The 23,386-nt window shown below is 40.9% G+C and overlaps 2 long non-coding RNA genes across 2 annotated transcripts; one reads left to right on the forward strand and one right to left on the reverse strand.

Annotated features, from left to right (window-relative positions):
• Positions 1 to 2,986: 2,986 nt before the first annotated feature.
• On the reverse strand, positions 2,987 to 7,866 carry LOC138755427 (uncharacterized). The gene is made up of 3 exons (XR_011352278.1): positions 7,714 to 7,866; positions 7,297 to 7,441; positions 2,987 to 4,565 (listed from the first exon to the last, which is right to left on the reverse strand). It is a non-coding gene; the product is annotated as an uncharacterized lncRNA (long non-coding RNA).
• Positions 7,867 to 7,950: 84 nt separating this feature from the next.
• LOC138755423 (uncharacterized) lies at positions 7,951 to 16,873 on the forward strand. Its single transcript, XR_011352273.1, has 2 exons — positions 7,951 to 9,641; positions 14,670 to 16,873. It is a non-coding gene; the product is annotated as an uncharacterized lncRNA (long non-coding RNA).
• The last annotated feature ends 6,513 nt before the right edge of the window (positions 16,874 to 23,386 follow it).

A 23,386-nucleotide genomic window follows, 5' to 3' on the forward strand; every position in this document is an offset into this window, starting at 1 on the left:
TTGACTGCACCCCTCAGTTTGAGAAGAAAAGCAGGGCTGTGAGGCCAATAAAGCTCAGTATTAACTGCACTCAACTGGGGTTTGTGTCATTCTTTCTGACCTAACCCACAAACAGCTATAACCTCTCCTGCGCTATAGGCTCTGCAGAGCCATAGCTTGTAGCAGCTAGCTACACTTACTTATTTAAAAGCCACTTATGCTGTATCACGTTGACTAGGATAATACAAGTCCTGTCTTTCCAGGAGGTCAAATGTTCATATCTTCTTTCAGTTTGCTTCCTCAATGAGGCTGCACTCTTTACTTTCAAAAGAGCAGTCGATAACAGCACCTAATCCAGTTACTGCAAATCAACCCTGTCTTTCACAAGGGTCCAAGGTATGTGTGTGTGACTTCTGAACTGATCCACAAATGTCTGAATTCTCCAAATCATGCAACAGTTACATTATCAATGAAGTCAGTCCCAATTCTTGGAAATCACATGACCATGTACTGGAATCCTTAACAGTTTTAGTTTCATTTCTGCAAAATGTCTTGCCTTTTCCAAAAAACACTCTATATCCATAACAACCTCTGACCTCATTTCTGTTCAAGAGGCTTAATTGCTTTTAAGAACCACACTTGGTACTTGTGTTTCAATTAAGAATACTTCTGTTCCATTATGGCTCTGTTTTCTAGATGTGTCAACTCCAAGAATGACCTCTCTACTCTGAGTACAATGGTTCTCTGTAAATGTGTTGTGACCCTGTACCAGCCCATAACTAACTTACTTAAAATACATGTATAATATTTTAACTCAACTTACTTTACTAAGGCATCTTTGTATGAATCATAACTCAAATATTTATATTCATGCAGATCCATTACACCCATTACAGAGGAAATGTAGGAATCTGCCACAAGAATATTTCAATTATGTTGCAAGAATCTCAAGAATGAAGGGGATATGAGATGGCTAAGCTAGGGTTATTGATGTTTACATAATGTACTCAAATACCCTGACCTGATTCAAACTTCAATCATAAAGCCTTGTACATTTCTTATTGTTTTGTATGCTGACCACCAGGGCTACCTCTAGCCACAACTTCTTTCCTGTAGCAACCTTTAGGGTATCAGACTCTTAATTCCTCTATGCCCTCCACAATAAGCTATCCTGTACAAACAATGTGGCCTCTGAGGTTATTTTTGTAATTGTTTCTGCAGTACATCCCAACTCTTTCCAACTTTGTCTTTGATTCTTATGCTTGTGGGATAGGCTCCTGCAGATTTGCTCTCTGAGGACTGTGCCTACTTGTGCCAAGTCCAGAATGCAATAAAAATGATTGTATAAAATCCATACAAACTACAGAAGTAACTACAGGGTTTCATATGCTAAAGCTAACCCACATCCATCCAATTCTCAAGACACCTCACAGCTAATATTTGGAATTAACATGCATTTTCTCCACCACCAGACCATTGTGGCTATAGTATCCATAATCTGCAATATTAAGATCTATTGCACCATCTCAGTAAGAATATTTGGAAACCATCTTCTTTCCTTTGCCAATAAAACAGTAGTGGTAGCATGAGATGTCATGCTCAGATATCCTGACCTGACGCCATCACTCCAAGTTCTGAATCATCATTGTTTGTAGATATAATTTACCATTTCTTCGTCATTGCTGGATCAATATACAGAAATTTCCCATCCAGCACCACTGATCCTCAGCTGTTTGACTTGAAGATATACCACGGTCCTCTCAGGGTAACTAATGAGAGGCAATAATTGCAGTTTTGGCTACATCCCAGAAATGAATATTTTCAAAAATACTAAAGGCCATGTCGATCAAATCTTGCTAGGTTGGACAGATTTCTTCTTCTGCCAGATTGCCTTTGACTAGACACATTCTTGGTGACAGGCTGACCTTTGTGAAGGCCAATCGCTTTAGGATAGCTCATTCTAATTTTCTGCTCCGGACAAGTACTGTGTAAGCAATTTGATTATTTAGCTAACAACACACTCTATGTGAAAATAATCAACTATTTTTAAAAAAAAACACAATTGTTTTTCAATAAGCATCTATCCATAGTAGGAAGGAAGGTTTTCCAGTCTGTAACAGCAATGTTTGTGGTCATTGAAGCTCTAAATTGATTTACTTCATTTAAACCAGACTTGAATTCATTTGGGTGAAAATTGAAATTTTGGTGAGAAGTGGAATTTGGATAATGAAGGATATTGTAATTTGCCCAAAGTGATATTACACTATAAGCTTTAAATATCTTGGAGCCATTTCTTTCTTCCAACTGGTAATGCCACAAATTTTGTTCTTCTGGAATGCAGTTAACCCCTTTAAGTCAAATTAAGAAGACCTAGAATGTGCCTGGAGTTTTTCAGTCCAGTACTCACATAAGATACTAATGAAGTATTAGTTGAATAGAGGAGCAAAAGATTCTAAACCAGGGGTGGCCAAGCTTTTAATTTTTAATTTAGTAATACAGCACACTAATAGGCCATTTTGGCCCACAAGTCCATACCGCCCAATTAACCTACACCCCCAGTACATACTCTTGGGCCATAATGGCCTGTTACCATGCTGTATGTCTAAATTAAAAATTAAAACCTTGGCCATCCATGTTCTAAACCAAAGCTTACAGTTAACCGAGCAGCAATTATTTGGTTTTTGAATAGAAAAAGGTTTATTGTGCTCTGTGCAAGTTCCTATCCTATGCATGTCTCATCTCACACCGCCCAGAGCTTTGCTGAGGGCTAAATGGCTCCATTCATCAGTGAACAACAAGAACAAGTTTTTTTTTTTCATTTCATTGCTTCAGGATATGATTTAACAAGCAAGGATTAATCCTGTGAAGGATAAATCGCTGATGACTAGATGCCAGATCTCAAATGTCACATAGGTGATGGCTGAATCTTTTTTTTCTCCTTTGGTAAAAGGACAGATGAAAAAAATCAAAGAAATATAAATAGTTCAATGTTCAATAGTTTTGGCAGGTTTGTGAATGTTTTATTAGCTGTAGGCCACTTAATTAAAACAAAGAACAACTGATTTCTTATACATAAGTAATGTTGACTGTTTCTCTTCCCAGAGATGCTGCCTGACATGCTGAATATTTACAATATTTTCTAATTTTATTTCAATTTTATTTCTTTTTTACTTCACTCCAGTAAGAAAATAAATTAATAAATGTTTTCAGTTTTTCATAGAGTATGCAAGGATCTGACTTCCTTTTTAAATATAATTTCATGCACTACAACATCATCACTACCTTCACCTAGAAAAGGCAATATATTATGCATGGCATGAATCATTCTTGGAGTCACATGGGTGGAAATGCATTCAGTACTTTAGTTGTCCGTGTCTGCTGGAGTCCATTATGCATTGTGGAGATAATCTAGTTGATCCAAACTAGGGGAAGACAGCATGCAACATTGATAGAGGAAAGAATTTCCATATTCCAATATTAAGAACTAAATGCGGTCACAACAACTGACATTCAAATAAATTACAGATAATAGAAAGGTATATAATAACAACATTTTAATTGCTCAGTTACAGTGACATTTTAAGTTACAAGCTCTGCAATACCATGCCTTCCTGGCTAACAGACCAGTCAATGAAGAGGGGTTTGCAGCATCTCCTCTGTAATCACACTCAATGCTGCCACCCGCTCAAGGATGTGCATTCATTTCCATACTATACTCTCTCTACACCCACAAATGGACAGCCAAATATAATTCCAACTCCATCTTGAAACTTTATGATAACACCATACTCATAGTGTGGGTATCAAATAACAGAAAGAGATTGAAAGTCTAGTGGCATGGTGCCAAGATAATAAATTCTCTCTCAATGAGAATAAGATGAAAGAGCTAATCATTAACTTCAGGAAAGGAGGTAGAGTCCATACCCTCATCTACATCAAAGAAGCTGAAGTGGAAAGAGTAAATCCAATATCTCCAATAACCTACCTGAGCTAGAGCAACCACATTGAGATGATATTCAAGAAAGCATGCCATTCCCTCTACTTTCTTAGAAGACTAAAGAAGTATGCTTGTTGGGTGCATCACACCGTGGTATGGGAGCTGCCCTGCTCAAGATCAGAAGCTGCAAAGGTTTGTGAATGCAGCTCACAACATCACATACACTTCCCTCCCCTACATGGACCATTTCAAGTTCAAGTTTATTATCACCCAATTGCCCAAGTACATCTAACAAAACAGCGTTCTCCAGTCCTCAGTGCAAAACATGCTTGTACACAACCAGACATAACATATATACAAACAAATAATGCATACTCAGGACAAATATACACATATATAAATAAATGTATTGATTCATAAAAGTCTCAAATGGTAAGTGTGAGCAGTTCCTTTTGTTATTCTGCATTCTCATTGTCTGTGGGTAGATGCTGTTTCTCAGCCTTGTAGCACTGGCTCTGATACTCCTGAATCTCATTCCCGATGAGAGTGGCTGAAAGATGCTGTGTGTGGGGTGGTAGGATCTTCAATGATTTTGTGTGTCCTCTTCAGATAACAATTCCGGTTGTTGCGCGAATAAAAGCTCTTACGACTGGAGAGAGAACAAACACTTTTATTAGCTTACAACTATGAGTTGGGTCTCACAGTAGTCTTCGGAAAGGTTCTAGATTTAGGCGGAAAACCGGGGTTATATGTGAACAGATCGGGGTGGAGCCAGGAGGTGAGGCCAGCCAACAGCACAACAGTTAACTGAATTCACTCCTTCCTGTAAAATTTAGGGTCTGTGAATGAAGACAGAGAACGTGGGTTCAGAAAAAAAGTTAAAAATTAATACAAATTTACAGATTGAAGGAGACCGGTGGTCTGGAATCCTGGTGGCCTGGGGGGCCTTGGACTTCTTGAGTCTCCTGGTCCCCTCATAAAGAAGGAGAGACTGGTTGAGTCTCCAGCTCAAGGGTGAAGAGGGATGCACTTTCCTCTTGAACCAGATCTTCCGAGGTCCTGACTGGGGGTGCAAGAATGGGGTCCATGGCTCGTAGGGCACTTGAGGCAACAGACACACTGTTCCGGTGGGTGCCAGGTCCCTGATGGAGACGGTGTCCTTCCTGTCATCCGGGTACTCCACATAGGTGCATGTGGAATTGGCGTGGAGTAGTTTCACCCTTTCCGCCAGGGGGTGGGTCTTGCTTCTCCTCTTGTGCTTCCTAAGAAGGACTGGACCAGGAGAGGTGAGCCAGGTTGGGAGTGTAGTTCCCGATGCCGACCTTCTTTCAGAAGTGAATAGGAGCTTGTGAGAAGTAGCATGGGTCATGGTACATAGTAGCAACCTGATGGAATGGAGCGCCATAGGAAGAACTTCCTGCCAGCATGAGTCTGGAAGGCCTCTTGACTTCAGGGCCAGTTTGACAGCCTTTCAGACTGTGGCATTTTCCTTATCAATCTGCCCGTTCCTCCGGGGGTTATAGCTAGTAGTCCTGCTGGATGCAATGCCCCTCGGTACCAGGTACTAACGTAGCTTGTCACTCATAAAAGATGAGCCCAGGTTGCTATGAACAGGGTGAAAATGGAGTCTAGGGCCTTTATGACTGACGAAGTGGATGTGTCTGGACATGGAATGGTGAACAGGAAGCCGGAGTACTTATCAACGATAGAGAGGAAGAAGGTGTTCGCTCATGGAGGGGAGAGGTCCCTTAAAATTGACACTGAGACATTCACCTGGCAAGACCTGGTCATTTCCCTGACATCTACCATGGAGTAGGGCAGATTGCGTGCCTTGACAAAATGAGCCATGCAGGCGACCCCTGGATGACAGACATCTTTATTCAGAGATTGCAGGTGGCCAGTGTGTGGAGAGGCACAGCTTCCTCTGGATAAGGCATTTGGAGGGTCCTGGCTGATAGACAATGTTATAATTGTAGGTGGAGAATTCAATCCTCATTTTTGATTTTTCCCCTCTTGACATTATTGAACATGAGTGCGACCGAGCACTGGTCAGTGAGGAGTGTACATTTCCTACTAGCCAGGTAGTGTCTCCATTGCCTTACGGCTTCTAAAGTGGCTTGAGCCTCCTTTTCCACAGATGGGTTCCAGAGCTCATGGCCTTGTAATGTCCGAGAAAAAAATTCAACTGGCCTGTCACCTGGTTGAGGGTAGCAGCCAGGGCTTCGGCCAAAGCGTCGCTTTCCACTTGGAAAGGTACATTCTTGTCCACCGCATGCATGGCGGTTTTTGCAATGTGGTTCTGGAGGTAGTTAAAAGCCACTTGGGGTTCACCCAAAAGGGGGAAATTAGTGGCTTTTAAGAGATGGTGAATCTTATCAGTGTATTGAGGGATCCACTGGGTGTAATATGAGAAAAACCCCAGGAATCTCCTCAACGCCTTTTTGGTCCTGGGAATGGGGAGCTCTAACAGGGGACGCATCGTATTGGGGTCAGAGCCAATGATGTCATTCTCCACCACATAGCCAAGGATAGCCAGATGTTTAGTCCTGAACACTCACTTGTCAGAATTATAAGTGAGGTTCAGGGCTTTCGCCCCATGGAGAAAACTCTAGAGAAAGAGAGAGAGAGAGATCATCATCTGGAAAATCATGATAGGGCAAGTTTCTTCGCCAAGACACTGAAGTGGCTGATTAAAAGGAATCAAGTTGTGGTGAATATCTATTGCTGCTAGGTTTTGGGGTCCTCTGAGCTCGTAACAAAGGAAACATTTTTAGGTTGTATTCTTGCACAGTCCATGAGTCTATGAAGCTTTCAGTAGAGCCCGTGTCAATTAGGCATTTAGTGGAATGTCTGTTTACCTTCACAGTCACTATGGAGTTACTGAGGCTGGTGGTCTGTCCTAATCTAGTACCATCAAGGCTAGGACCCCGGAGACTCCATATGCCTCACTTGTGGCCCCCACCATCCTAGGTTGCCCTGCGTGGGTAAGATGGCATCGACGTCATAGCATGGCAAGATGGCAACCTTCCTTCCTCCTCTGACGATGACGGCGCCGATTTTGAATTCGAGCCACAGAAAGATGACCACCAAGCCTTTTCATGCTATTTCCTCATTGCCACCCTCCATCGGCGTGTAACGCAGAAAGTGGGCTTGGGTGAATTTGGGGTAGTTGGCTTGGGGCTGGAATCGCATCCAGGAGTGGTGTAGGCCACGGACTTCCCTAGCTTCCCCCTCATTGGCAAACCCTCACCCAATGCCCTTTCCTGTCACAGCTGGAAAACACTGATTCTTTAGCCGGGCAATGAGATCGGGGATGCTGGCTCTTGCTGCAGAAAAAGCACTCCCTAGCACAGAAAGCGGTAGGCATTGGAAGGGGTCACCTGGGTGAGCAAGCTCACTGGCTTCAAGGTCATTGTTCTTGAGCTTGGCCTATTCCAACGATTTGGCCAGTTCAACATGGCTAGCCAGGTCCTTCTTTCCGATCTCGAGCAGTCACTGCCTCATACCTCGAGAGTTCCCCCATGCCTAGTGTTACAAGATCAAACCAGCAATTACAAAGAAGGCATATCACACAGGGGTAAAGATGAACAATTACTTTATTAACAAAGATTCACCTTCAAACTTTAATTCAAAGTCCCCCCTTTTATAACAATGCCCACTGGTTACTATGCAAATTTATATAACAGTGTAAAACTAATAAATTCCCCAGCCTAAATATAACATATGTAATTAAAGTCTAAGTTATATTTCCAACCAGCCCATGGAAAAAATTAGACACAAAACAAACACAGACTCACAAAACTTCGATCTCAACTGAAGCAAAGATCATAAACAAAATTCAGTTTGTTTGGTAAAATGAAGCAAAAACATCTTTGAGAGAGAGAGAGAGAGAGCACAAAATTCAAAGTTGTCTCCTTGTGTTGCTTGTAGAGAGGAACAATGGATCCTTCTGGCTGCCTTCAGAATGTTCATCCCTTTTAAAATGCCCAACATTCTAAACTGCCTCCCAGACAATGACTCTGCTTGGGCCTCCTTCCACTTCACAGCCACACCCAGTGGTGGTTTGTCTTCCAAGTCCAGAAATTTCTAGATAATTTTCTGCACATGCCCAGTCCATCTCCCACTCTCTCAGCAGTCCACCTTCACCTTGGTTCTTAAAGGCAAACTGTCACTTTCTAACACAAAACCACACAGCACGTTGGCAAATACACAACACAGAACTCTGTACCACTAGAGTGTTCCGGATCTGTTCTTCCTCACGAACATGGCTCATAGCCACTTTGTACCTGCACTTTCTGGCAAGTGTCCACAGATCCAGCAGGAAATCATCGATGGTCTCTCCTGGCCATTGGCAACGTAGTTCTTGCAAGGACTTCATTTTGCGACTTCAGGTACCTAGCTTGCAATGCATCTATGGCAGCGTCATAGGTAGAGGAGTCTGTGATGACTGCATACCCTTTCATTCCTACTCTTAAAACAAGTACGGACCTCCTGAGTTCGTTGGTGTGGAAGACGTCTCTCATCACGTTCAGGTAGGCCTGGAAGCAGTCTAGCCAGTATGTGAACTCCTCGGCAGCGTCAGGGGGACTGAGGGTCTATCATTAGCAAACTAGGCTTGAGCAGCGCTTCCATCGTTAGGGAATAAACTAATAAAATTGTAGCGCGAATAAAAGCTCTCACGACTGGAGGGAGAACAAATGCTTTTATTAGTTTATAACTATGGGTTTCACAGTAGTCTTCGGAAGGGTTCTGAAAACCAGCCAGCCATCACAACACACTATCAGTGAATCCCAGTTCACTGCACCTGTCGATCACGTCGATGTGAGGGAGAGAGGGCAGGGGAAGGAAACTCCAGTCATCCTCTCTGTCACTCTTACCAACATCTGTTGTAACCTAGAAAAGGCACCCAATGTGCTGAAAGGCTCATCACACCCTAGACACACTTTCTTCTCCTACCTCTCATCAGATTATATAGTTGTACACCAACAGGCTTAAAGGTGGGTTCATGTAACTCTATGCTTTGTAATTGTTTACTTATGTACTGTTATATAGAGAATTTAGGTTAAAATGACTTAAGTTAAAATGTGATGATTAATCATAAAAAGGGAAGCCAGAACGGACAGGGAGCTTACTAGCAGCCAAGGACAAAAGGTTCAGCTGGATATGTTTTTTTTAAAAAACATATCTTTTCATGGTCATAGTGAGAGACATGCAGGAGACAAAAGATTGATAAGAAGGGTGAGAAACAGAATTTAGTGTATGTAGAGTTCACAGCGTACGTAACGAACGTGATAATTAAAAATGCAGTTATACTTAGAATGCTTTTGCAATACTAACCAATTAAAACAGTATTAATAAGAAGGGGAAGGGCAAACAATAAGGGTATAAAAATCAATGCACTGTATGTATCGGGGCTTAACTGGTGAGAAGCCAGTTGAGTCCAACTCTGCAGACTTGTAAATAAAGCTTGTCGTGTCATCAGTTTTAAAGAGACTCATGTGTGAGAAGTTTTATTTCTGACAAATGGGGGCTCGTCCGGGATCTACACTCCGGCCGTGAGGGGAGGCGAGAAGAGGGACATCGGAGGCGGTGCACCCCGCTGAGTTCAGCGGCTCCTAGTCCCTTGCTCGTCGCTTCGGGCGGCTTGAGCGAGTGGTATCCGGACAAGGTGACACGACAAGACGGAGAGGAGAAGGGTGACGGTTCAATCCCCGGGAAGACACCGGTAAGTGACGACTTACGATTGTGGTGTGGGGATTGGGTAACAGGTGTAACGGGATACACCAGTTTGGATAAAAAACCTAACGTAATAGATCAGGTATAGAGCTTTTGTCGTGGCGTGAGGACCCTGTCGTGGGACTCTAGGATAGACCCCAGGGAAACCTCGGCGGTAACCGAAGGAGAGACAGCACCTCCGACGAAGTGCCGAGAAGAGAGGGGTCAACCCCAGGGAAACCTCAGCGGTAACCGAAGGAGGGACAGTACCTCCGACGAGGCGTCTGAGAAGAAGGGAGTAGGGTCCAGAACGAGAGGGTCCTCAGCAACGATAAACAGATCTAGGTGGGAAAATGGGAGGATCAAAATCTAAGGGCTCGTCTGAAAATTCAGGACAATTCCTGGGAGTTCCCCTTGACAGCCCTTTGGGGAGAATGTTTGAAAATTGGGATAGTAAAAGATATCGAGACAAAAACAAGAAAAAGATGGTCCAATATTGTCTCCTTTGGTCGAAACAACCTATTAAAGGTTCCTCGGTCTGGTGGCCGAAATTTGGATCTGATGAGGATTGGGTTAGACAAGCATTAAACATATATGTAAATTCGAGACCAAAGGTGAATCAAGAAGAGTCAGCATATGCATTTTGTTGGGTTCCCTGGCCAGGATCCTTAAAAAAATGTTTTAAATTGAGGGTAGCGGGAGAAAAGAAATGGGAACCTCTGGACAACCTTCCCCCTCCTTATATTCCCCCGGTGCCTACTGCGCCCGAGGAAAGCTCATTACCGGAGGGGAAAGGTGATGAATCTGATTGCCCCGAAAGGGGCCGGGAAAAGAAGGATGAATTAAGGGAGTCGGACCCTAAACTTCCACCGGTAAACCGACCCTGGACAAGATCCCAGACTGGTCCAGGACCATCAAAGTTTTCAATAAGCCTAAATCCCCTGAGGGAAGTTCCTATGGGAGGACCGGGAGGGGGAACGGGATATGTGAATGTTCCCCTAACTAGTACAGAGGTGCGGGGATTTAAGAAAGAAATGAAAAAGTTATTGGAAGATCCTATAGGACTGGCTGAACAGCTCGACCAATTCCTGGGACCAAACACATACACGTGGGAAGAGATGCAGGCAATAATGGGAACATTATTCTCACCCCAGGAGAGGCAGATGATTCGACGGGCTGCCCTCCTCATGTGGGAATATGAACAACCTGGGGACCCCAGACCCCATGAACAAAAATATCCCTTAAATGAACCCAGGTGGGACAAACGAACACCCGAGGGATTGGCAAGTATGAGACAATATAGAGAGTGGACAATTAAAGGGATACGGGAGGCTGTGCCAAAGGGTCACAATTTCACCAAGGCATTTGGGAACCACCAGGGGAAAGACGAGTCCCCTACTGATTTTTTGGAGAGGGTGAGAAAGAATGTCCAACAGTATGCGGGCGTGGACCCTAGTACACCAATGGGTGAACAGCTTATTCGAATTGAATTTGTTTCCAAATCATGGCAAGACATTAGAAAGAAACTAGAAAAGGAGGAGGACTGGAGCGAAAAACCCCTAAGTGACCTGTTAAAAAAGGCGCAAAAAGTATATGTGCAGAGAGAAGAAGAAGATCAAAAGAGGGCGACAAAGGTTATGGTACAGACTATCCGACAGATGAATGCCGAATCCAGAGGGGAAAGAAAACAAAACCTTCCTCTAAACAATCCAAGATATCCAAGAGAGGGAAGACCCCGGAGGTTTGTTAAGTGCTATTACTGTAATGAGGAAGGACACTTTAAGAGGGAATGCCCCCGATACAAGAGGGAATTGCGTGCCCTCGAACTTATGGAAGAAGATTAGGGGTGTCAGGGGTTCCAAATGTTAGGGACCAAGTATAAGAGGGAACCCCTGGTAAAACTAAAAATTGGTCCCAAGGGAGAAGAGGTGGTGTTTATGGTGGACACAGGAGCGGAACGAAGTAGTGTAATAACTGTGCCAATCGGAACTGAGCCTGTAAAAAGTAATTTGACAATTTCTGGGATAGAAGGGGCTCCCAGAATGGTATCAATAATTCCCCAACTAACAGTGAAACTGGAAGAAAGAGAAGGGGTACAAAACCTCTTGTTGTTACCGTCGGCTGGATTTAACCTCCTAGGAAGGGACTTACAAGCTCTCCTAGGTTTGGGTGCTCTCCCTGTGGACGGAGAAGTGCGAGTCCACCTCTGCGCTTTAAAGGAAGAGGATGAACGGCAGATTGACGAGAGAGTCTGGTATAAGGAGGGAAATCGAGGAGGTCTGGACATCCCACCTTTACATGTCACATTAATACCAGGTCATCAGCCGGTAAGGAAACGTCAGTATCCTATTTCTTTGGAAGGGAGAAACGGGCTACAGCCGGTAATTGAGACTCTAATACGAGACGGACTATTAGGAGAATGCATGTCACCTTATAACACCCCTATACTCCCAGTGAAAAAGTCAGATGGATCCTATCGCCTAGTTCAGGATCTAAGAAGTTTGAATGCTATTGTTCAGACCCGCCACCCAGTGGTGCCTAATCCCTATACTATTATGAGTCGGATTCCCCCAGACCATGAGTGGTTTAGTGTTATCGACTTGAAGGATGCCTTCTGGACGTGTCCATTAGAAGAGGAAAGTAGAGATATGTTTGCGTTTGAATGGGAAAATCCATGGACAGGTAGACGGAGACTGCTTCGGTGGACTGTATTGCCCCAAGGGTTCACTGAATCTCCGAACCTGTTTGGACAAATGCTAGAACAAATCCTGGTGGACTATCCACAATCTGATGATTCCCAACTAATGCAGTATGTGGACGATTTACTATTATCAGGACCCAAGGAACAAGAAATGAGGGGAGATACAATTAGACTCTTGAATTATCTGGGGAAAAAGGGTCTACGGGTGTCCAGGAACAAGTTACAGTTCGTTGAGAGAACTGTGGTATATCTGGGACACCAGATAAGTAAAGGTCAGAAACGGATTACCCCTGAACGGATTGCGGGAATCACTAGAATGCCGTTACCCCGTAATAAGAAGGAAATAAGACAATTCCTGGGACTCTTAGGTTACTGTAGGTTATGGATAGAGGACTACTCAGCTTTGGTGAAGTTTATGTATGAAAAGCTGACAAATGAAAATGAATATCCATTGAAATGGACCCAGGAGGAGGAGGGATGGTTTGAGGACTTGAAGCATCGCCTGACACGAGCCCCAGTACTCACTCTGCCCTCTTTAAAACAGCCCTTCCAGCTATTTGTCACTCATAACCAAGGAACAGCTGTGGGAGTTTTAACACAGGAAAAAGGCGGTCAGCGACACCCAGTGGCTTTCCTTTCCAAAATGATGGACCCAGTGTCTCGCGGATGGCCGACGTGTATCCAGGGAGTAGCGGCTGCTGCTCTGTTGGTAGAGGAAGCACGTAAACTTACTTTTGGAGGAAAGATGACTGTGTACACCTCCCATTCTGTGAGTGTTTTATTAACACAAACTGCCCATCGATGGCTGACTGATTCTCGCATATTAAAGTATGAAACCATTTTAATGGTCGGAGAAGATCTACAGTTTGCAAAGATTAATAGCTGCAACCCAGCTCAGTTTTTATACGGCAGTGAAACAGAGAGAGAGGTGGAGCACGACTGTGTCGAGTTGACAGATCTTCAGACCAAGACCCGAGAAGACCTTTGCGATACTCCGCTGGGAGAAGGATATGAATTCTACATTGACGGCTCCGCCAGATGTGTTGACGGAATGAGAAGAAGTGGATATGCTATAATAGAAGGAAATACTTGGAAAGTAGTAGAATCCACGAGACTACCCGAAAGCTGGTCAGCACAATCCTGTGAACTATATGCCTTGCAGAGAGCCCTCAGAATACTGGCAAAGAAAATTGGAACGATTTACACTGATTCCAAATACGCATACGGGGTAGTGCATACCTTTGGTAAGATCTGGAAGGAGCGTGGTCTAATTACATCAAGAGGAAAGGAAGTGGCACACGAACAGATGATTACTCTGACTTTAGAAGCCTTGACATTACCCCAGGAAATAGCAGTGGTCCACATACCAAGCCATCAGAGGGGAGATACCCCGACAGCAATTGGAAACAGACTGGCTGATGAAGAAGCCAAAAGGGCAGCCATGCAACAAGAAGTCCGTTTGCTGACCTTAATCCCAATAAGGCAAGGCATAAAGAAGGCTCCCATTTTCACTGCTAAGGAAGAAAAGGACATGGCTCAGCTGGGCGCAAGCCAGCTGCCTGATGGAACATGGAAGACACCAGATGGAAGAATGGTTCTAAATAAAGAAATAACTCGCAATATTTTAAAACACCTGCATCATCAGAGCCACTGGAGCACCCAAGCCTTATGTGACACAGTGCTTCGAGAATATGTGTGTAAGGGAATCTACACCTTGGCCCAACAGGAGGTGCAGAATTGTCACCTATGCACAAAAATTAATAAGAAGGTAATGAGGACAGGGACCATGGGAGGTCAACCATTAGCCATACGCCCTTTTCAACGTATCCAGATCGACTTCACAGAGTTACCTCAAGTCCAAAGATGGAAATATCTGTTGGTGATAATAGATCACTTTACCCGATGGGTGGAAGCCTTCCCAACAGTAAATACTACAGCCTCTACAGTAGCTCGCCTCCTCCTAGAGCAGATAATCCCCAGATATGGTATAATAGATTCTATAGACTCAGACAGGGGTCCACATTTTTCTTCAAAAATCCAGCAATTGATTTGTAATGCATTACAGGTCTCTTGGAAATTACATACCCCTTGGCATCCACAAAGCTCAGGGAGGGTTGAACGTATGAATGGAACCCTAAAAATGCAATTGACAAAATTAATGGTGGAAACTAAAATGCCTTGGATAAAGTGTCTGCCCCTGGCTTTATTGAGAATTCGTACTGCCCCACGAAAAGATGTAGGGTTGTCCCCTTATGAAATGATGTTTGGGCTTCCCTTCTGGAGTACAGTTGAGGGGTGTTAGGAACTATTTACAGGCACTGTCACGCTCTCTTGCAGACTTACGAAAGAGAGGACTATTGGCACAAACACCGCCTTTAGACTTTTCTTTACACAAAGTGGAACCAGGAGACTGGATTCTCATCAAGACCTGGAAAACTGAAAAACTCCAGCCCCAGTGGGAAGGTCCATACCAAGTTCTCTTAACTACAGAGGCTGCAGCACGAACAAGAGAGAAGGGGTGGACGCACGCATCCAGAATTAAGGGACCTGTAGAGGCGCCTCAGGACCCTGATACGAACTCAGATTGGACTTGTGTTCCTGGAGAAAAACCTCTTACCTTGCGATTTCGCAGAAAGACTTGATTCACAATGTTATTGTTATGTTCTTTGATTTTTCTTAGTTTGCCTATGTCTTTATCAGGTGTGAAATGTAAGAAATGCAGAGACACAGTGGTCCTGTTTCAGGACCACATTTGGGGAAGAAAGGAAGGTAATTTCATTTCCCATACCTCAGTTCCTGAGAAATGCTGGGCAGAAAATACCACCCAACATCCATATACCCCTTGTGTGGAAAAAGAAGGAAATAATATGGGTCATTATATACAGATTCCTAATACCACTCCTTTCCCTCTTAACGGTTGGAAGGGTGACTCAGGCCCACCATGCCCTGATGGACTCTGGTTTTGCATACACTAGCGTACTGTTCCAATGAAAAGTTCCACTCCACACTCGAAAGTGCCTGCCCCTTTAAGACAGCCGGACTTAGTTCGAGTCCATCCAAATAACCATGAAAGTTTCGGTAATGCAGTTGGGGGAGATAACCTTTTTGTAGATCTTGCAACTAAAATTGCAGGAACTTTTAATGTAACCAATTGTTGGGTCTGCGGGGGTCCACGGATGTCAGAGCAATGGCCTTGGTGGGGAGAGCCCCTCAATTCATTGACCATGATTTCCCGAATTTGGACAACTAACCGAACGAGATCAAGAGAAACTTGGTCTCTCTCTAACGTCCCCTCTGGTTTTTATTGTCTCTCACGAACCGGTAAATACCCAGTAGGAAAAAGTCCCTGCAAGGCTGTATGGATTCGCATTTCGCCTGGTATTTTCACTTGGTTTCCTAAACCCCTGACTTGGTTCTTATCCACTGTTTTTAAAACTAATTGCTTACCCCTGTCTAATAGCAGTATTCAGTTTTGGAATTGTACTAGTTCCACCATCACAGGACCATACCAATCAAACCCCGTTCTTAAAAGAGTTTGGGAAAGGGGGTATGGAGTATCCCCAAATGGATTATTCTGGGTATGTGGTAATAAAGCTTATACTCGTCTTCCCTCACAGTGGAGTGGAACTTGTTTCCTAGGAATAATCCGCCCAGAATTTTTCCTCCTACCCCACGATCACGGTCATAAATTAGGCGTGAAGGTTTTTGATACATTACACCGTCAGCCCCGCTCTAGCACGGTACATTTGGGACAATGGGGAGATGATTGGCCTCCAGAACGCATAATTCAATATTATGGTCCCGCTACATGGGCTCAAGATGGATCCTGGGGTTATCGTACTCCTATTTATATGTTAAATCGCATTATTCGCTTACAAGCAGTCCTTGAAATTGTTACAAATCAAACAGCTCTAGCCCTGCAATTACTTGGTCCAACAGGCTATGCAACCAGGGGGACTGGGAGACCCCGTTAGAATTTTACTTCAGCACGAGATTAATGTATCATGAAACGTTTCTCTTCCCCAGGTTAAAATCCCCATTCATATCTATATATATATTACACACATTTTAAAGAGAGAAAGGGGTGGATTGTTATATAGAGAATTTAGGTTAAAATGACTTAAGTTAAAATGTGATGATTAATCATAAAAAGGGAAGCCAGAACGGACAGGGAGCTTACTAGCAGCCAAGGACAAAAGGTTCAGCTGGATATGTTTTTTTTTTAAAACCTATCTTTTCATGGTCATAGTGAGAGACATGCAGGAGACAAAGGATTGATAAGAAGGGTGAGAAACAGAATTTAGTGTATGTAGAGTTCACAGCGTACGTAACGAACATGATAATTAAAAATGCAGTTATACTTAGAATGCTTTTGCAATACTAACCAATTAAAACAGTATTAATAAGAAGGGGAAGGGCAAACAATAAGGGTATAAAAATCAATGCACTGTATGTATCGGGGCTTAACTGGTGAGAAGCCAGTTGAGTCCAACTCTGCAGATTTGTAAATAAAGCTTGTCGTGTCATCAGTTTTAAAGAGACTCATGTGTGAGAAGTTTTATTTCTGACATGTACAACCAGTAAAGTGTTGAATAATTTAAACTTAAATTTGTTAACTGGAAATTTCACAATTACAATCTGGAATTTCCTTCAAATTCCATGTTAATGTTGCAGATTTCCTGGAAAATTAGGCAATTTCTGTTAACTTCAGCCAAATTCTTATTTGGAAATGGATGTTGATACATTTGCCAAACTAAATGTCTATGGGTCAAGATATCTGCTTTTAGTATGATTTGTTTCATCAAAAAATCTGCATATATCATTCTAAAAAATATTGAATTGTACATGATTTTTCAACCTGCTTCTAATTTTCATTCTATTGATTGTAATTCAATAGCATGTATTTTCATAAATATAATATTTACTTTTCATTTATTAAAAAAGTTTGCAAGATCCTGTCAGCAACTTCCATCTCTCCTTCAGATCGCATTCCTGTAATGGGTACATTGCAAGTTTGAAGACAAGCAGTAAGCAATCTAGGAACTGAAAATCACACATACAAATAAACAGGAAGCACCTTAATTCCAAATTACTTTCACGTTGTATTTTTTAGAATCACTTTAAATTTTCATTTGTCTTTTAGCAATGTTCAATATGCACAACCCCTATATTACAGCTGTTAGGGTTACGGAAATTCACCTTACAGAATTCACAAATCGTTCCCCATCAATTTGAGATAGAGAATAAAATGGCCTCTTACAGAATTTATTTTGTGCATTTATCAACGAATATCCTCATTGGCATCACGTTATTGGAAAGTGTGGAAACAGACCATTTTCTAGGAACCTAACAACCCCCCTACCCTCACCCCAGTCTCAACTGTACCTCAAATAAGTTAAAGATTGTGTAACCTATTTGCTTTATTGATTTGTCACTTTAGTATCAAATTCAAAAGGAGAACATCAATTTAGTAGTTGAATTCTTTGTTCCTTTAATCAGAAATATCGATATCCAGATTAAGAGGTTATTGCTTTAAAAATGTGAGTGAAGAGGAAAGAAACCAATTGAGATGAACCTATCTCCCTGTTTTAATGGAAGATAACCAATGCAAATCTCCAGAAATCTAACGTTGTTACTGCTTCTGAATCAGAATCAGTGTTTATTGTCATGAACATGCCACAACATTCATTGTTTTGTGGCCGCATTACAGGTACAAATATTGCTATAAATTTCAATAAAAAAAATAAATGAGTGCAAAAAAGGGAAAGTGAGGTAGTGTCTGTGGTTCATTGTCCATTCCGGAATCTGATGGCAGAGGGGAAGAAGGTGTTTTTGTACCGTTGGGCATTTGTTTTCAGACTCTTGTTGTGATGGAATATTTGGGAATATTTTTGAGAGATAAATTGGTAAAATTAGAGAAGGTTACATACACACACTTTAAGACAGATCTTATTTGAAATATTGGAGAATTCATATTCAGTAACTTTACAGGCACTCTGGAAAATGCTATGCACATTTCACAAAGTAGGTCCTAATTGAAATGGTGTCATGAAATATATAGACTATTGTCTTGGAAGAACAACCAGAGCCAGGTTATCTGTTTTGGACCTTTTTGCAAGGCTTTTGACCTCGCTACAAAGTGCTCACTCAGAGGTCATTGAGAGGTTTGTTTACCTAAAACAGCAGATGGAGCAGAAGACAAACTCTTATTGTTTGCTGGAGAAGGTCAGAGGTTTCGCAAGTGAGAGAGAAAAGGACATGCTGCTGGCAGTTTGAATCTCTGGAGTGGTGGATGGCTGGAAATGCTATCTGTCTGATGTTTTCCTTGGAATAAGAGGAACAGAAAGGAACTCTCTGAAAGCCTGAAAGAAAGAGGTCTTCATCTAGAGAACCCTGATGGGGAAAGTTTCATCAGCAAGATATGGTGGTACCTCAGTTGTGGAAATCCTGGAACAACACATCTCTCTCTGCAAACCTACAGAAACCTTCACAGTGTTTGTTCATCCCAGTTTGGAAAAAGAATAACTCAAGGAGGGTAGTACATCCTTGGATAACAAGGGAAATCAGGGAGAGGAAGAGGAAGCGTAGAGACTAGCCAGGAAAGACAGAATACCAGAGGTCTGGGAGAAATTCAGAGTTCTACAGAGGAAGACAAAGGGATTAATTAGGAAAGGCAAAAGAGATAATGAGAGAAAGTTGGCAGGGAACATAAAAAATAACTGCAAAAGTTTTTATAGATATGTAAAGAGAAAGAGACTAGTAAAGACAAATATGGGTCCCTTGCAGTCAGAAACAGGTGAATTGGTGATGGAGAACAAGGTCATGGCAGACCAATTAAATAACTACTTTAGTTTGGTCTTCACTAGGGAAAATATGAATAATCCAGGAAATAATAGGAGACCATGGGGCTAATGTGACGGAAGGACTGGGGTGTTGGATAAATTGAAGGGATTAAAGGCAGACGTCCCCATTCCACTCATCCTTTATCAGTCAATGAAGTTGGCAGCTGTTCCAGTCAATAGTTAATAAAAGCCTATCAGTTTCACAACTTTAGTCTTTTGTGATTCCCCTTCCTGAAGTCCACAATCAAGGTACATGGTTGTTGTGATGACATCCATGGTGTCATCAGCAAATTTATAGATGGCGTTTGAATAGTGCCTAGCCACTGTGACAGATTATAGATATGTTTCTGGGAGGTAAATTGGGGCAGGTTTTTTAGTGTAGGTCACATACAAACACTTCAAAACAGATCACATTTAAAATACTGGAGCTCTGCTCAAGACAGACAGGGCGGCTCCTGGGGGCCTTTGCAAAAACTTTGAGGAGTACCCAGAAGATTTTTTTGAAAAGCAACAGATGAAAGAGATCAGAGGAATAGTTTAGAGACACAGGCTGTCTGGAATGCAGCTTGCTATTCTAAGAGGGTCATGTGGTTTAGCAAGCAGAGAGAGTCAAATGGGCTTTTTTCTCTGAGAGAGAATTCAGTTTTGCAGTTATACAGTCAGCAGCAGCAGCTGGGACTGGAACAGGACAAGCTGGAAAGCTTGTGGAAAAACCCCATTTGGAAGACAGGTTGCAAGTGCTTAGTTCAGCCTGGTCAAAGCCTTTGTGTCACAAGAGGAGAGGACTGGCGGCCTAATCTTTCACTTGAAATAAGAGAAACAAACTGGAACTCTGTGTTGACCTGAAAGAAAGAGGCTATCATCTGGAAAACCCTGAAGGGGGAAAGTTTCTTCAGCAAGACACTGAAGTGGCTGATTAAAAGGGACAAGTTTGTGTCCAGGAACAACAAATCTCTCTCTGAAAACTGACAAGAACCACCCTGAGTGTTAACCATTTACCTTTCAAGCACCAAAGCCTGGTGAAATTCATAAATGTTAAATTCTGAGCACAGTATAAGAATTGCCTGCAACCAGTGAACTTGAAGGAATGAGAAATGAGATTAGACTGTGAATTAAATAACTTCTCTAAACTTACACACACACACATTACATACACATGTAGTTAGAATTAGAAGGGAGTTAAGTTAGATTAATTAAGTTAATAGTAATAAGTTAAAGTGTGATTCTGTTTTCATGTTTAAAGATAATTAAAAGCAATTTTAGTTTCAGTAACCATTTGTCTTGGTGAATATCTATTGCTGCTGGGTTTTGGGGTCTGCTGGGCTCATAACACCACACAGTCATGGATGTTGAGTGAATTGAGCAGTGGGCTAAGCATCCCTGAGTTGCACCTGTGTTGATTGACAGTGAGTAGAAGACATTTCCAATTTAAACTGACTATAGTTTTCTTTTTTTTTCCAACTTTATTTAAAAATAGGAAAAAACATAACAAAAATTAATTTTACAAATATATATAAAAACAAATAAAGATAAAAAAAACAAAAAAACAATTAAAAAAATAATATTAAAAAAACCCAGACCTACCCTCCTACCCATTCAGCCAGCTATCTTAAGGGAGCCAAAAATATAAATTATATACAAAAAAATTATAAATGTTAAGAACAATTCAAAGTATATCTAGATGCATATATTCCAAATATGGAGACCATTTGCTATCAAAAAAACTTATCATGTAAATTAGAGGTAATTTTTTGCATAACAATGCAAGTTTTCAATTCATTATGCCAACTTAGTATATTAATCTCTCTTTTGTCTTTCCAGGTACTCGCAACACATTTACGCGCTACTGATAACACCAAACGTAAAAAAGCAATTTGAATTTTATCCAACCTAACCCCCTCAATGAAATCAAATTACCCAACAAAAAAAATCATTGGGTCTAATGGTAATGTAAAGTTATACAATTTTTCCAAAACCACTTTAATTCCTTGCCAGAATGGTTGAACTTTAACACAAGTCCAAACAGCATGTAAAAAAGTTCCAATACATGTATCACATCTAAAATATAAGTCTAAATTACTAAATCCATATTTTTTTAGTTTCTCCAGAGTCAAATATAATTAACCATTCCATATCTTACATTAGTCAATTTGATTACATTTTCCTGACACATATCCGTCCAATGATCTTCAGGAAAAATAAACACTAAATCACTTTCCCATTTAAATTTAGATTTATCCCAATTTGGTTTATCCATATTATCTTGTAACAAATTGTACATAACTGAAATATAATCCTTATTTGGTACAGGGGAAATCAAAGACTCAAATCTCGACAAAGTAGGTAAATTCATCTCTCTACCATAATTATCCTTTATCAAGGCTCTAAGTTGATAATACACAAACAAAGAATTTACAGATATATCAAATCTCTCTCTCTAAATTGATTAAAAGAAAGAAATTGGCCCACTTCAAAACAATCCTCTTTTGTCTTTATACCTTTAAAATCCCAACTCTTTAAATAATTGTTAAACATTGAAAAATAAGTAAGTTGATTATACAATGGGGTTAAAATTGATAATTTATCTTTTGATCCCAAAACCCTATTTTTTAAAATCCATATCTTTAACAAATGTTTCAATACTGGCATATTATGTTCCTGTAACAAATTTAAGTTCCAATGAAATATAAATTCATATACCTCAACCTCAGAAATACATGCAATTTCTACCTTAGTCAACCTAGGAGGTTGATCTAGATCCATCAACCTACTAATAAACTTCAACTGGGCCACTTCATAATAATGATGAAAATGTGGTAACTGAAGTCCACCTAACGCATATTTCCATGTAAGTTTATACAATGCCACTTGAGCTAAGTTACCTTTCCATAAAAACTCATGTACTACCTTATTTAGATCCTGAAAAAAAACCTTTTGAAAGTAAAGGTATTGATGAAATAAATATTGAATTTGGGGAAAAATATTCATTTTAATACAATTGACCCTACCAATCAAAGTCAATGGAAGATCTTTCCACTTAATCATATCTGCTTTAATTCATTTTAATATAGGCACATAATTTAATTGATACAATGACTGATAATTAACAACTACAAGCACACCTAAATATTTAATTTTATTTGTCCACCTTAATTTTGTAATAATTTTAAATTCTGAATAATCTCCTATTCCAACTGGTAAAATTTCACTTCTTTCCAAATTATATCCTGACAGTTCTCCAAATTTCGACAAACACTCTTGTAACTGCTTCAATGACCATTCTGCTTCCATCAAATATATCAATATGTCATCTGCAAATAAATTAATCTTATATTCTTCATTCATAGCCTTCATCCCTCTAATTTCATCATTTTGCCTAATAGTCTGAGCTAATGGTTCAATAGCCAACACAAATAAGGCTGGTGACAATGGACAACCCTGCCAAGTTGATCGAGTCAACCTAAATGGTAAAGAGATCTGACTATTTGTCACCACTCTAGCAATCGGGTTCGTATATAAAGCTTTAACCCAACCAATAAAAAAAGGACCGAATTTAAAATTTTCTAACACCTTAAATAAAAAATCCCACTATCAAAAACCTTTTCTGCATCTAGTGCAACCACCATAGGACGGATAGGCTGCTTTCAGTATGCATTGACCAAAGTAATTAATTGAAGAATATTATCTGATGCATTTCTGTTCTTAATAAAGCCTGTTTGATCAGCATGCATCAACTTAGGTAAGTATGTAGCAAGTCTATTAGCTAATACCTTGGCTATAATTTTATAATCTACATTTAATAAAGAAATAAATGTATATGAAGACACTTTTAATGGATCGCTATCTTTTTTTTGGAATAACAGTTATTAAAGCACTTGAACAAGATTCCATCAACTTCTGTTCTTCAGTAACTTCTTTTAACACATTTCCAAATACATTAGATAAATCACCATTAAAAAATTTATAAAATTCCATAGGAAATCCATCATCCCCTGGGGACTTTCCATTTGGCATTTCCTGTATAGCTTCCTTAATTTCAAAATATGTAAATAGAGTTTCCAATTCCTGAATATCTTTCCCATCTAGTACTGGTAACCTTAATTTAGATAAATAAGATCCAATAGAACCATTATCCTGCTTCCCTTCAGAAGTATATAATTTTTGATAGAATGAATAAAACTGATCATTAATTTCCTGAGGCTTATAGGTAAT

The sequence above is a fragment of the Narcine bancroftii genome, chromosome 2 (assembly GCF_036971445.1).
Source record: "Narcine bancroftii isolate sNarBan1 chromosome 2, sNarBan1.hap1, whole genome shotgun sequence".
NCBI classification, from domain to species: Eukaryota; Metazoa; Chordata; class Chondrichthyes; order Torpediniformes; family Narcinidae; genus Narcine; species Narcine bancroftii.